Source organism: Epinephelus fuscoguttatus, linkage group LG4 (genome assembly GCF_011397635.1).
Source record: "Epinephelus fuscoguttatus linkage group LG4, E.fuscoguttatus.final_Chr_v1".
Lineage (NCBI taxonomy): Eukaryota > Metazoa > Chordata > Actinopteri > Perciformes > Serranidae > Epinephelus > Epinephelus fuscoguttatus.
In genome coordinates, this window is record NC_064755.1 from 22,331,973 (window position 1) to 22,345,577 (window position 13,605).

Here is a 13,605-nt window from a genome sequence, read left to right on the forward strand (position 1 = left end):
CGAGGATCATATTGGCCACCTGAGGCTCTTGCAATTTGGTAAGGGTGTGTCCACAACATGAGTACTACATACTTTCTCACCACTCATGCCAGCTTGCACTCAGGTGGCGAGTTGGAGGTGGGAGTTTAGCAGAGAGCTGAAGACACCGAAGAAAGAGAGGGAGGCGAGTGACAGAGTTGTGTCTCCACACTCATCCCTGTGTGAACTCTGCTGAATGATCACTGGATGTTTGTGTGTGTGTGTGCGTGTGTCTGTGGCTTCTTGCTACTTTGAAGGGTTCGGTTTACCCTCCCACTCACCATTGATCTCCTGTGGTTTGAGGGTTTAGATTGGGTGCACCTGTGCACACAGTGACACACACACACATTTTTCAACACTAGCTTTTGTTTTTTTTTTCTCCCACCCTCCTGTCTTGGAGTTACATTACCTTTCCAAAACTCTCCGTGTTTATACTGTATACACTGATTTTAATTACTGCCATGACAACTGAGTAGAAGGTCAGTAGTGCTAACATGAATTAATTCTAACAAAACATAGATAATATAGCAAGTAGAGCTGCGACGATTAATCGATTAATTGTCAACTATAAAATTAACTGTGAATATTTTCGAGTTTCTTTGCTCCTCTGTGACAGTGAACTGAATATCTTTGGGTTGTGGACAAAAGGGGACATTTGAGGATGTCATCATGGGCATTTTTCACCATTTCACCATCTGTTATGATGAAAATAAGTGGTGGTTGCACCTCTAGCCAACTGTAAAGAAATTGGACAATATGCAAATGTCTTGTTTCTGATAACATTTTGCAGGCTAAACAAATTTTCTTTCTCTATCATTGAGTATGCATATGTGATAAAAGAGAGGGCAAGACTACAGCCAAACATCTTAGTTTAGTATCTTGTCCGCAGAATACTTTAAACTGCAATGCAGACAGTGTATATATATACATACACACAAGTACAGAGGCTCACACTGGCACTCTGCTTGAGGCACCTGGGAGTAGTACAAACCTTAACGTCAAGGTAACAAATCACTGCCTGGAGGCTAAAATTAGGCAGCCCAATCTGGCAGAGACAGACGCTTATTGGTTTTAGGCATAAAATTCACTTTGTGGTATTGGACTTGCGCTGCTGAGTTTCTATCCACCATGAAACCAAATGTAATAAAGTTGCTATGAATAGCTTCATGTCATTACACGGCGTTGAACAAAATAGAGAATGTGGAATATTGCTGCACTGGTTAGACAGAAAGTTCACAATATTTGCAAAGACTTTTCAACATGAAAAGAAATTACTGGATATATTTACAGCATCTTGAGCTCTGTTGCATGCTGTAAACACTGCATTTCAGTGTAGCTGCACAGACATGGGGTAGAAACACATGTGGCACTAGAAACAACCCTTATCCTGGTGTGTGATTCATGCTGTACGCAATCCACCAACATTTCTGACCCATTACCAGTCACGTTTTAACTGGCTAACTTGCATCCCCAGGCCTGACTCACTGGCAAGAAACGGTGAAATCAAACAGCCAGGAGATGAGAATGAACAATGCATAAAGCAGCCATGTTCACAGCGTTTCATTATTCCCCTGGTGCTGACACCAAAATTACAGAGGCACACACAAACAAGACAGTTGACAGTGATGCTTTGGTCAGTGCTGGCGACGGCAGCAACGGTATCATTAGTTAGTTACCTTGCAAACAAACGCTCCCTGCGAGGCTCCCACACAAAAACCGGCTCCAAGAGGGGGAGAATAAAAAAATAAAAAAGCCAAATTATTAATCCCAGAAAGAAACGAGTCGTGTGCCTGCCAGAAAACCGTCAAAAAACACCCCTTTTCCCGGCCGGCCTAGGGGAGGAGGCACATCAGCATCCATGTTAGTGACCATTTAGTTAACGTTAGTTACAAGCGACGCAGCTACACTGTATCTTCCCAGTATCCTCTAAACACCACACAGACGGTGTATCCTCGCCATTTAAAGGTAGAGATAACTCGGTGGTGATTAGCAGCGACAGAAAGCGTTTTCCAAGGCTGGCTCCTTTCCCTTCCTCCCGAAAGCAGAGAGCTTCTCACGGGGCTAGTCCCCGGTCGACCAAACCCCCCTCTCGCTACCGGCACCGTGCACAAACGGTGTGTGAACGTGCGGATAGCAGGAGACCGTACCAACGGTCAGCAAGCAAAGGGGGACGACCGGAAGAAATGGCTAAAAACGGTGGACTGTAATCCAGCCTGCCTGCCTTCACTTGCCAGCTATGTTTCTCGCTGTCATCGGAGTTGCTTCGAAAACACGGGAATAATGGAGGCAAGATGTGGGGGCGGGGAGAGGAGGAGATGAGGGGAAATTTTCTGCAGCAGCTCGCAGCCATGAGAAACTGCAGACCTCTCTCTCTCTCTCTCTCTCTCCGTGTGCGTGCATGTGTGTGTGCTTACAAACCCAAACAGACATCTGTGTCTGCAGAGCACACAAACAGTCTGCTGCCTTTAAAACAAGTGATGCACTGCTGATACATAACAATGAGCAGTGATCACTGTCTGCCTGCTTTATTAAATCAGCTGTGCTTTAAGAAATGCAGGCTTTGTTCCCTTGAAAGACCCTATCCTCGCCTGACATCACTTTGGCTGTACATTTATATGCCAAGCATGGCTGTAGTCTTCTGTTCAACATGGGGGGGACCATTTTCAATCAACACCTTCTGACTCAACACTTAAATATCTTTAATCAAGGGTTCTGGAAGTTCTGGTGACTTGAGTGCCATTTTTGGGAGCCAGAATATAGCCCTTTTTAAACCGAGATTGCACTATACAGCTGATACAAAGTCCCTTCTTCATACCTCCTTTGTATTTTTACACAGGCTCAAACAACACCAGCATCACTCCGCCCCAGTGTGTTATTATACCCTGCATCCTGGCAATCTGCAATCAAGAGGCCTGATGGACGTGACATGTACCACAACATCGGCCTCTAGTGTGACAGATAACACACACGCTGGCAGCTCTTTATAAACAATAACAATAGCATAGCATGTCAATCACAATCATTTACCGTCTCTTATATATGGCGGCTGATCTCGCCCTCAATTTGTGGACATTTACAGCCACTGTTCTTTCTCTCTGAGTTAGACGCTAACTGCTAACAGCTGCTTTATAAATCTTCTTTGGTGGGTTGCCGACATAATATGTAATCAAAAAGTCACATCTGTTACACATCCGTCCAGCTTTACGTTTTACACAGACCTCGTTTCAGGGCTGAAACTACCTCTGTTCCCGGCTCAGAGGCGAGACAACTCTGTCCCGCTTTTTGCAAGATCGCACCTTACATACAAATTGGCAAGGCAGCATAACGGCACGATACTCCCACCTTGAACAGGCAGTGTAAACGTGGCTTCTGATTGACACGGGACACACAGGACAAGTGCACATATTGACTTTTAAATGACTTTTTTATCACCATAAAAACACTTGACAAAAACTATAAGACTCAATAGTGATATAGCCTACATGACATATTCATATTACATTATAGCTTTCCACTTTTTAATGCAATGGAAAGTAATGAAATGGGGGGATGGCACAGTGTTTGACACTGATTGTACCTACCCACAGCAGTCGAACAATGGCTTCTGCTGGGGTACGACCCCTTGCACAAACCACACACAGGAATACTAATGGAAATTTGTTACATTTATTATGATTATGATTTCATTTGCTAATGATTATTTTGGAGGGGGATGCATGGTTGCCTTTAATAGCATTGCAATTTTTTTCTTTACATTTTTTATCAGTATATTGGAGCAGACATTTTGAGCATATTGGAATATTGGGTGGGGGTTGGGGGGGGGCAGTCTTCCCTCCAATATATATTATAATTACAGTGCCAGGCCGTGTGTGTTTTGATAGATTTCCACAGGCCTGAAATGGTTAAATGTTTCTGCTAAAAAGTATGAGATTCAGTTAGACCTCAACATCTCTCTCTCCAGCGTGTCACTTCCTGTCTGCTCTTTTAAACACACATCTCCTTGCTCTCAGGTTTGGCTTGCTTGAATGATTTTTGGCCTTCAGTCCACTGCAGCCGTTGAACTGACTCTCGCTCTCCCTTTTTTTTTTTTTTGTATGACCTAAATTGGGCACTTGTGTTCACCTTACACAGCCGGAGGAGCAGCCGTTGAAACCACCAAGTTGTTAACACAACAAAATCAGTCCAGTTTTTGGTACCATAAATAGATACTAACGTGTGCTGTGAAGGCAGGGCTGAGCCTATACCTACTGTCAATACAGTCTCGGAGGTACTCGGTAAGCGTAGGCTAGTCTGTTCTCTATTATTGTATTACAACATGAGTAATCCCCATGTTATGAAAACAGTATGAGGCCACATGTAGCACATGTACAGTATGTACACATACGTAGTGTAACTTCTGTGGGGCTGAAATTATCAGGGATACTTGACCTTGTCTTGTCTCAAGGCCAGAGGTGGGACCAAGTCATTGTGTTGCAAGTCACGAATTGGTCCCAGTGCAAACTTGTGCTCAGTAATATAATGTTAGTTCTTCTTGGTTCTCTCCTGCAACTTTACTGGATGCTTTTGGATTGGTTTAAACAAAGTGGATCTGGGGATTTAAGTGTCATCTTGCTGGGAATGAATGGCATTAATTTCAGCTGATTCAGGAAATGAAGGGAACATGAATTGATTTCTGGCACACTTTATTAATAATATACTTTATTGTGCTTGAGGGTGGGGGTGGGGTATCAAGTATTTTCAAGTCAAAAGGCTCAAGTCCAAAACAAGTAATGAGTCAGTGGTGTTAAAGTCCAAGTTGAGTTGCAAGTCTTTTTGGCTTTAATCAAGTTAAGTCTAAAGTCATCAAATTTGTGACTCCAGTCTGACTCGAGTCCAAGTTCTGTGATTAAAGCCCACACTTCTGCTAAAGACAATCTTAACTTTTCAGATAGTCTGTGTCATAAATAGCTTGCAGTTTGAGCCAAATGCAGTTGCACCATATTTGAAATACGACCAGCAATTTATAGTCCTAAATTTGCAGGATTCATCAGAAATACTCTCTTCCCCAGACATTAAGCAATACGAAGATGCAATTAAATTTAATGTGCTTGGCTTGAGCAGTTTTGTTGCTACCATCGCTTATGCTGCAGGCCCCAAAATTCAGCTTAGTTTGCTGAATGTAGAAGGTCACATGAGAAACGAGGAGGTGTATCCTTTCCCCTCCCTGCTGGATTTTTCTGTTTCTGGATATTTTTGGCCTGTTCCAGACACCGGAAACTGGCCTGTCCAACTTAAACATCTCCAGATGACTCTTTCTTTGGCTTTAATACATACACCCGTCCCTCCTTCACTTTCTCCGGTCAAATACATATCTCCCTTTATTGGTAGCTTCCTCAGTTTGCTATCACAAGGGCCCCGTTGTTTGACCAGTGCAAAGGAGGGAGACAGAGGGGGACAATGCAGGCAGAGGGGGGAAAAACTGACAAGGACAGAGGAGGGCTAGTGCAGTAGGAAGATCCTGAACACTTAACTACACGAGTTTATGAATGATTGTTCCTGTTTGGAATGGACGTGAGTAGCTGAATGAGAGGAAGACAGATTAACAGAAAAAGCCAGAGTGGAAAAGGAAGGCAGAAAGGAAGCAAGGCAGGAAGGAACAATAACAAACAGCTGTGATTTAGTGAGTCTCTTTGTCCGATGCCCCTTAACTTCTCTATACATGTTCACCTTTCAGTGACCTGCAGACTGTGTTTCCAAGGTGAGAAACACTTGTAGGTGTGACATATCTGGGCCCTGACACAGCCTTGTTAAGGAGCCAGTGGGCTTCTATTCCGGGCTGAGGTGTGGTCTTAATGAGGTGCTGATCTGGTGTATTTCAATGGAGAAGGGCTCCAAAGGGGAAAAATCTGGATGGGTGAGGTGGGTTTAACAGGCGCAGGGTATTAGAGTCAGGTTTTAGGGTCGAGCAGGGGAACAGGGTTGATGGTCTGTGCTGGAAAAGGTAACCTATATTGGTGGAATGTGATATAAACAGCGCCAAGCAGTTAATTGAAGCAAGATGGAGAATCTCTTTAACCCTGACTGTGGGACGCTGTGGTAGGCAGTTAAGAGTGACACACACACACACACACACACACACACTCCATGCTCTCTGTCTTGCTCTATCTGTCTTTGTCTGCATCTCCCTCCTATTTATGGAGACTAAACAAACACACACCCTTAAACACGTCACTTTGAAAGCGAGCGGTGGTCTGACACAAGCGGTCCTACGGTGATTTATGACACTGAGATCATTGTAGCTGAATAGGCTTTATGACTCGTCGTCATTTTTAATGTAACACTATCTGCATGTGGTGCAGATTAGATTACAACACAAGATTCAGCAAAACACACTGTGGCTCTCAATACTCTACAGTTTCAGTTGAATGGCTTATTGAAAACCCGATGGAAAAATAATAGCAGGGCCAAATCCATCTTCTCCATCCACTGCTCCGTGTAGCAGCAGAGTGAGACGGAGCAGGGAGGGTCATGGAAAGGCAGCCAGGAATGTCTAGAGCAAGGACTGACCGGGAGAGATCTGTTTTGTTTGCTCAAGTGTGTGTGTGTGTGTGTGTGAGCTCCACCCTCCCTGCCCGTGAGTGACTTTGGGACTGAAATGTGGTTCCAGTTAGGGCGTTTTTTAAAATCAGAAACACACTGGCACTTCAAACAAACTGGAGATATTTCTGTAACCAACTCTGCTTTCTTCCCATTTTACTACAAAGCACCATTCCACGACTTTACCAAAAAAAAAAACCCTTTCTCCGTTTCCCCACATTTTTTCCCTTTTTACATAAAATCACAACTTTCTCTAAAACTGACAGACGGAGATGCTTATGAATTTCAAATACTACATAGGTGCTTTTACTGGCAACGTCGCTGTGAGGTGTTTCAGTAGGCACAATAAAGACACCAGAAATGGTGCTTTATAGTAGATTCTGTGTGATCCAAACTTCAGCAGTGCTGAATCCACACAAATTCATCTACGCCTCAGTTCAAATTCGCTGTCATATGCATCCAGAGGAGCCTCGATCCCCGATGAATTGCAGGGAAATCAGGTATGGCTCATGCTCAGAAGTCCCAGAAGATGAACAAAAGTTGCTTCCTACATGTGCACTACACTTATATAGTTTGCTATAGATGTGGGTGGGAACTGATAAGACTGTATTGATACCAATGCCTATTGATTCTACTCATCGGTCCTATTTTTTTAATCAACTTCCTAACTGATTCCTGATCAATTTTCTGAGTTGAAAGAAAGTAGGCCGACATATGTTTTCAGTGTCAACACAACTGTTTTATTACCTCTAAGTCTGAACACCGTGCAGAGACATAAGCTAAAAGGCGTTCATCTCATCACCGTTGATGTTACTATAACATAAGATAGTTACCCTTGGTAATGGACGTGCTGCTCAGTTAGGAAGCAGTGGCACTCGTGCGTAGTGTCAAATACATGACGTTCTTAGAATTTAAGCTCATGCTGATAAGACAGATATTTAAGCATGTTGCTGATGTTTCCACCCTTACTTGAAATGATCATTTTACAGACATTACAAGCTGCACTTTTGTCATCTTTCTTTGAGAGTTTGACATTGTTTTGCAATCTGACACTGTCAGACGAACATGCTAGCAGTAGCATCGATAAAATTAACTGATAAGGTCGGAGGCATTTGATTCCGATGGAGAGGACAATTTGAAACCAGTTCTCAAATTGAACTGGTTCTTGATGCTCATCCATGTATGCAACAGCAGTAGCAGTACGGTCAGGTATTTATGGGCGGAACAAACCATTAAAGGTTATCTCAATAACATGCAACATATGAGCCAATGGTTTGCACTTTGCAGCAGACACAAAGACTCTGTTGTGTGTTAGAGAAAGAAAACTAAAAGGGGTACTATGTGTTGGTACAATAAATTTGAATATGTCTTGCAGTGGGCGGCACGGTGGTGTGTTGGCCACATAGCAAGGGGGTTCCTGGTTCGATCCCAGGAGGGAGCCCTTCTCTGCAGAGTTTGCGTGTTCTCCCCGTGTCAGCAGGTACTCCGGCTTCCTCCCACAGTCCAAAGACATCCAGGTTAATTGGTGACTCTAAATTGTCCGTAGGTGTGAATGTGAGTGTGAATGGTTGTCTGTCTCTATGTGTCAGCCCTGCAATAGTCTGGCGACCTGTCCAGGGTGTACCCTGCCTCTCACCCAATGTCAGCTGGGATAGGATCCAGCTCCCCTGCGACCCTCAAGAGGATATGCGGTTCCGAAAATGGATGGATGTCCTGTAGTCATAACACCAACGACCTCACCTTGTTTTTGATAAATTCCCGATGGTCTGAAATTCTTGTTTTCATTTATGTCACAGTTTCCACTGAAAGGTCACATTGTCTGATCCTAAAATTGGAATACCCAGCGTAAGTGTTATTACTGTACCAGTGAGTAATAGAGTCTTTGTTCTGTAATGGACCCTCCTGCTCAGCGACAGGTTTCATGCTCACATCCTTCTTTACTCATTTCTTTCCTTTCTCTTCCCTCCGCAATCCATGATGTACAGTTTGTTTCTGTTTCACTGATACTAAAACTAGGTGGCTAAAAAAAAAAAACTGGGTCAAAGATATGTACACGTGTGCACATGCACTCATATATAGCCAGCAGTTATATTTAATACAGAAAGCTCTGAAACAGAACCACAGCAAATGTCTCCCTTGATGACATCCAAGCAAATAAAAGCCTTTCATGGGTACAGCGCGATGATACTGCGCCCCAGTGTGTCGGTCTGAGAGCAAGTAACCACTGGCCACTTTTTGCATACTGCCAACAATTTTAATGTGTTTGCACTTGATGCTCAATCATGTCTTCTTTACATTTTTTTGCTTTTTTTTGTAGGGATGAGCTGTATTCAAAATAGCCAAAAGGGATTATTCCACTGTGCCTATTTCCCAAAGGAGGGACAAGCTGCCTTTCTTCCATGGTTTATGATTCCCTCCCTTTCAGGCGCTGCTTTTTCTGGTCAGCTTTGCCATTTACTGACACGGGTTGGACATTCCTAAAATTCCAGTCCAGAGTGGTTGATAAAGCTATTATAAGCACAGCGGTTGTGTGCGTCTGTGTGTGTGTGGTTCTGAAAACATGGTCATATGTCTACTCTGTGCTGTGGATGAAACTGATAGGAGGCGATTCGGTAACTAAAGTAGGCTCCGAGGAAGGACAGAGGACAAAGCGAAAGGAGCGAGAGGGGGAGCCAGAGTGCCAACAGCCTAACAAGCAGAGCAGAGGGGTGCAGGACAAACAGGTACAAGTGATGTCACGCCTTTGGGAATTTTATCTCAATGAAACACATCTTTGTGATCATGGGGGTTGATCTGCAAGGATCGAGGCTGTCAGTGTGTGTGCATGTGTGTGTGTGTGTGTGTGTGTGAGTTATTCACAAGGGAAGGATCTTTTACCCCTACACCTCCTCTCTTCATCTATAATTTACACAGTGAGAAATCACCGTAGACCTGAGTGACCCTGTGTTCACTGATACTCCTGGCAATGCATGCAGAAAGGCAAAGTGACGTAGAGCAGGGTATTCGGTTCTGCACTGTTAATACTAGCCTAAATATAAATGTGTAGGCAAGAGTACTGTGTGTGTGTGTGTGCGTGTGTGTGTGCTCTCTTTTAGTTCTTATAAACCAACTGAACCTTGCTGATTGATGAATCTTCATCCTTGACCTCTCTTTATCTCTCTGCTGCTTCTTCTGTCTCTGGTTTGGTTTCTCACACACAAATAATCACACACACACACACACACACACACTCACACACACACTGCTCGTGGCCTAAACTCAAGGGCACTGTGTGCTGCAGAGCGGTTGAACTCCAGTGGCCTCTATCCCCTGTCCTGTGACTGGCTAGAATACCAAACACTCTAATCATTTAGCATGCTGAATATTAAACAGTCCTGTCTGCTAACTCCTATGTGTGCATCAGTGCGTGTGTGTGTGCATGTGTGCGTGTGTCACAGTCCTAATGTATTCTGCTAGCCTATTAAACATGTACCCTGAGACCAGAACAGCAGGGGAGAGGAGAAAGGGGGTTTTGGGTTAAAAGCGCCCAAATCCTCTCTGTTCTTTGCTAATGTTGCCCTTGTGTGTGTGTGTGTGTGTGTGTGTGTTTGTCTGTGCATGTGTGTGTGTGTCCTTCAGGGGCTCCAAAGACCCTCCAGGCTAATTAGGGAGACAGCCACAGAACGACATCATTCAAGGCACCAGCTTTACATGAGCTCGGTGAGCTTCTATCCACATAATAACTCTTAGGTTTTAAAAGCACTTACTTCTTAAGCTGAGAGGCATGGACACAACCTGCGCTGTCAAGCACACACGTACACACACACACACACACACACACACACACACACACACACACACACACATGCACATAAATGTTTGACCAGCCTTACTCCCTGGTGCTCTCAAACCTAAGTTGCAAACAAAAGTTGTCATGACAACTTTCTGGGAGATCTAGCCATCTCCGCCATGCACATTGTGGCAGAAATGTAGGGCACTTAGAGGAGGAGGCACTGTAAGACAGTGTTAAGACACTGTAACTGGCAGAGGTATGACCCAGGGGTAAAAACGTAAAGTAAAAAGGCATGCAATGAATGTTCCCTCACAAAAAAGATTCAGTTCAGCTGACGACAGTATCATGATCCCTGGATGGCGGAGACAGCTAAATCCTTTGCTGTATAAAGTCAACATATACTCGCGATTTTACAAAGGCAGCCCCCTCTACCCTTTACAAAGACCACCCAACCCTACCCTCCCATCATACCTTCCCCTGCTCCTCCTCGGGCTATAATGGCTCAGGTGATGTAAGAGGCTTAATGTGCAAGAATAGTATAGAGACAGGTATGTCGAAGACAAAAACATACACTCCAAAAGTGAAGACAGCGGAGCGAGCGACTCGCAGGGGAAGAGTCTGAAAAGGGTAATGCAGACAGGTACGGCAGAAAGTAGGAATAAACTGAGATGAGGCAGGCAGACAACTAGAGCCACATAATAAAGGAAACAGAGGCAATGGAGAGATACGAGGAGACGCTGGGAACACGCTGCAGCCTTAGACCTTTCTCTCATCTTCCCCCAGGATCTAGTCTGAGGTATTCTAATGACAGATAGAGGAGTGAAAAAGAGCTATATGCCCCTGCACAGGCTCTGCCCCGCAGCCTGTCTGCTCTGCCTCCACTGTGCTCGGCAGTCGGGATTTATCCCTCCATTGCTTTGGCTCAATGTGACTGTGCTCCATTACTACACACTTGATTCCTCTGAGCCAGGGTAATGAAAAATGACCCAGCTCATCTGCAGGGAGAGCCCTTTGGCAAGGATGTGTGGTCTGTGTGTGTGTGTGTGTGCGTGTGCAATTCCTCTTGTCCAAAGGGAATCCCGTCATTGTAAAGGTATTGAATGTCTTCCATTTGGCCATTTCGCCTTGGGGAGAGCCAGAATCTGAAGGTAGGAGGTGGAAAGCTTTTGCTCAATAAATAAAACACCTGATCAATCATGTGCTACGGTTACACATGGGCTCAGTTTTTAGCTTTAGTGGTCGAATTATTTGTCAAAAGCTTGTTTTGTGTGGTATGGTCCTGCACACACACACACACACAAAAGAGAAATCCAGAGAATCCAGGCAACATGCAGTTGCAGGGCCTTTGCGAGCGTGCTCACATCATATGTGTGTCCAATTTATGCATGCATAACTTAGCCTACAGGTATACATACTTGAAAGACAGAGAGAATTTGAAGGCATTTGCAGTATCAAAGGACATATAAGCCTAATAAAAATTCATGAGAGCCAACGTGGAGTCCTCCAGCTTTCACATATATCTCAAAACGATGACTGATGGGACTTAGAGGTATACCATGCAAGAATTGTGAGTTATTGTTTATAAACAGTGTTGCCAGCAAAAGTAAAAGTGAAAGCCAATCCAAGATTCTCATTCGCAGTCCCTCAAGGAGGGAGGCTCGGGTGGTAGATGGATCACAAAACATTCGACTTTCCACCAGGAAACTTTGAGTCATTTTAAGGTGCATATTTTTCATTTCCATTCAGCCTTACCGACCTGAGAGTATTAACTGTCCTGTATCTACAAAGTGTCTTTATAGGGAAACATACTGCGGCCAGATTAAGACTTCTGAGAGGTGGCTCTGGTTGTAAACTGTGAAGTTTTGATTAAAGGACATGATCGTATTTCCTCACTTATCTCTGAAAGTTAACACACTTACAAAACTTTAAACCTCTCTTCGGTAAACACATGTGGACACACTGCTGGAGGATATAATATCCATACAAACAGAGGATCTGGGAGTCCCTGAGAGGGATTTCCTCAGATATTCACCAGATTCCCAGTAGTAATCCTCCGGGATTACCATTCTATACTGAGGCCCTAACCTCTGAACCTAAAACATTATAAGCCCTTATATCCCCATCACTAATGCCACAGTTAAACCTATCACTTCACTCAATACAAGGAGGACCACCTCCAAAAACCTCATATCGTGTCCGCTCTGGCCACTCAGTTGTGACTCTGGCCACGACTCAGACACACTTAGAGGATTTAGAGGGATACCAGCCAGATGTATCAAGTAGGCCGCTCAACCTTGGCCCAATAAACCACCAGCGAGACGTTGCAATCCGTGTGTTTTATCGTGTTTAACATCTGAGCAGTCTCCAACATGGCAAGTGATATCTGGGAAAGTGCTCATATCTGGCAATCCTTTTATATGAAATCAAAAACACTGTCAGTGAGAATTATATCGTGAATATTTTTGTCATGCAGCATAATATATTATTTCCCCCGTAGCTTTCCTGGGAATGTCAAAGTAGAAATAACATTCAGGATTTATTCAGCGTTATGCCTTAAATCAGAGACTAAGAGTGGTCCTTTGGGATGAGTTTGTGGGATGCATGTTAGGAAGGGAGCTTGTGAGCATGCAAACGCCTGTAATTAATCAAGCGAGTGGCCATCCTATCAAGTAGCCTGCCGTATTCGCACATGACCAGAGAAATTAGATTCCGGCATGGCTAAGAAGCTTATGGTGCACAGTGACAAAATGACACGGCACGCGAGGAAGGAGGGGTGTCGTGCTTTAAATCTTTAACATGTAACAAGCCTGCGAGAGACTTGTCAATTTATATCAGCAAAACACGAATAACAGATAACACTTTGATTGTGATTTATGATTCATGGAGTGGTGACAAAATTGTTTCTAATGGTTGAAGTGATGATGAATCTCCACAGGAACCTTCTCCTTAAATTCAGACATCAACAAACCCGGCCCCCCCTTCTTCCGTTTTTCTCTTTCACACACACATTTACACTCACACACTGGGTATTTGATAAACCTGGGAATGGAGCAGTGGAAATGTTTTCCAGACGAACTATGCAAATAAGACCTTATCCCCAGGGAGACACTGTAAACGGCTTCAACCACCAACAGAATCTACAGAGGGGTGTTTGTGTGTTTGAGCATGTGCGTCTATGCAGGGATATCAAACACAAACATGCCCAGGGCTAGTTGCAAACAAATTAGAAAATTACAGAA

At 44.0% G+C, this 13,605-nt stretch overlaps 1 protein-coding gene across 12 annotated transcripts in view; it reads right to left on the reverse strand.

The window, feature by feature from the left end:
• Nucleotides 1-13,605, reverse strand: part of frmd4a (FERM domain containing 4A) — a 125,199-nt gene that overhangs the window by 44,201 nt on the left and 67,393 nt on the right. The window contains exon 1 of one of the 12 annotated variants that reach the window (XM_049573777.1): nt 1,695-2,307. The exons of the other annotated variants lie outside the window; for them this stretch is intronic. The gene's annotated coding sequence lies outside the window, so the exon portion shown is untranslated. Of the gene's footprint in view, nt 1-1,694; nt 2,308-13,605 lie in introns of those variants that run through there. 12 annotated transcript variants of the gene reach the window in all.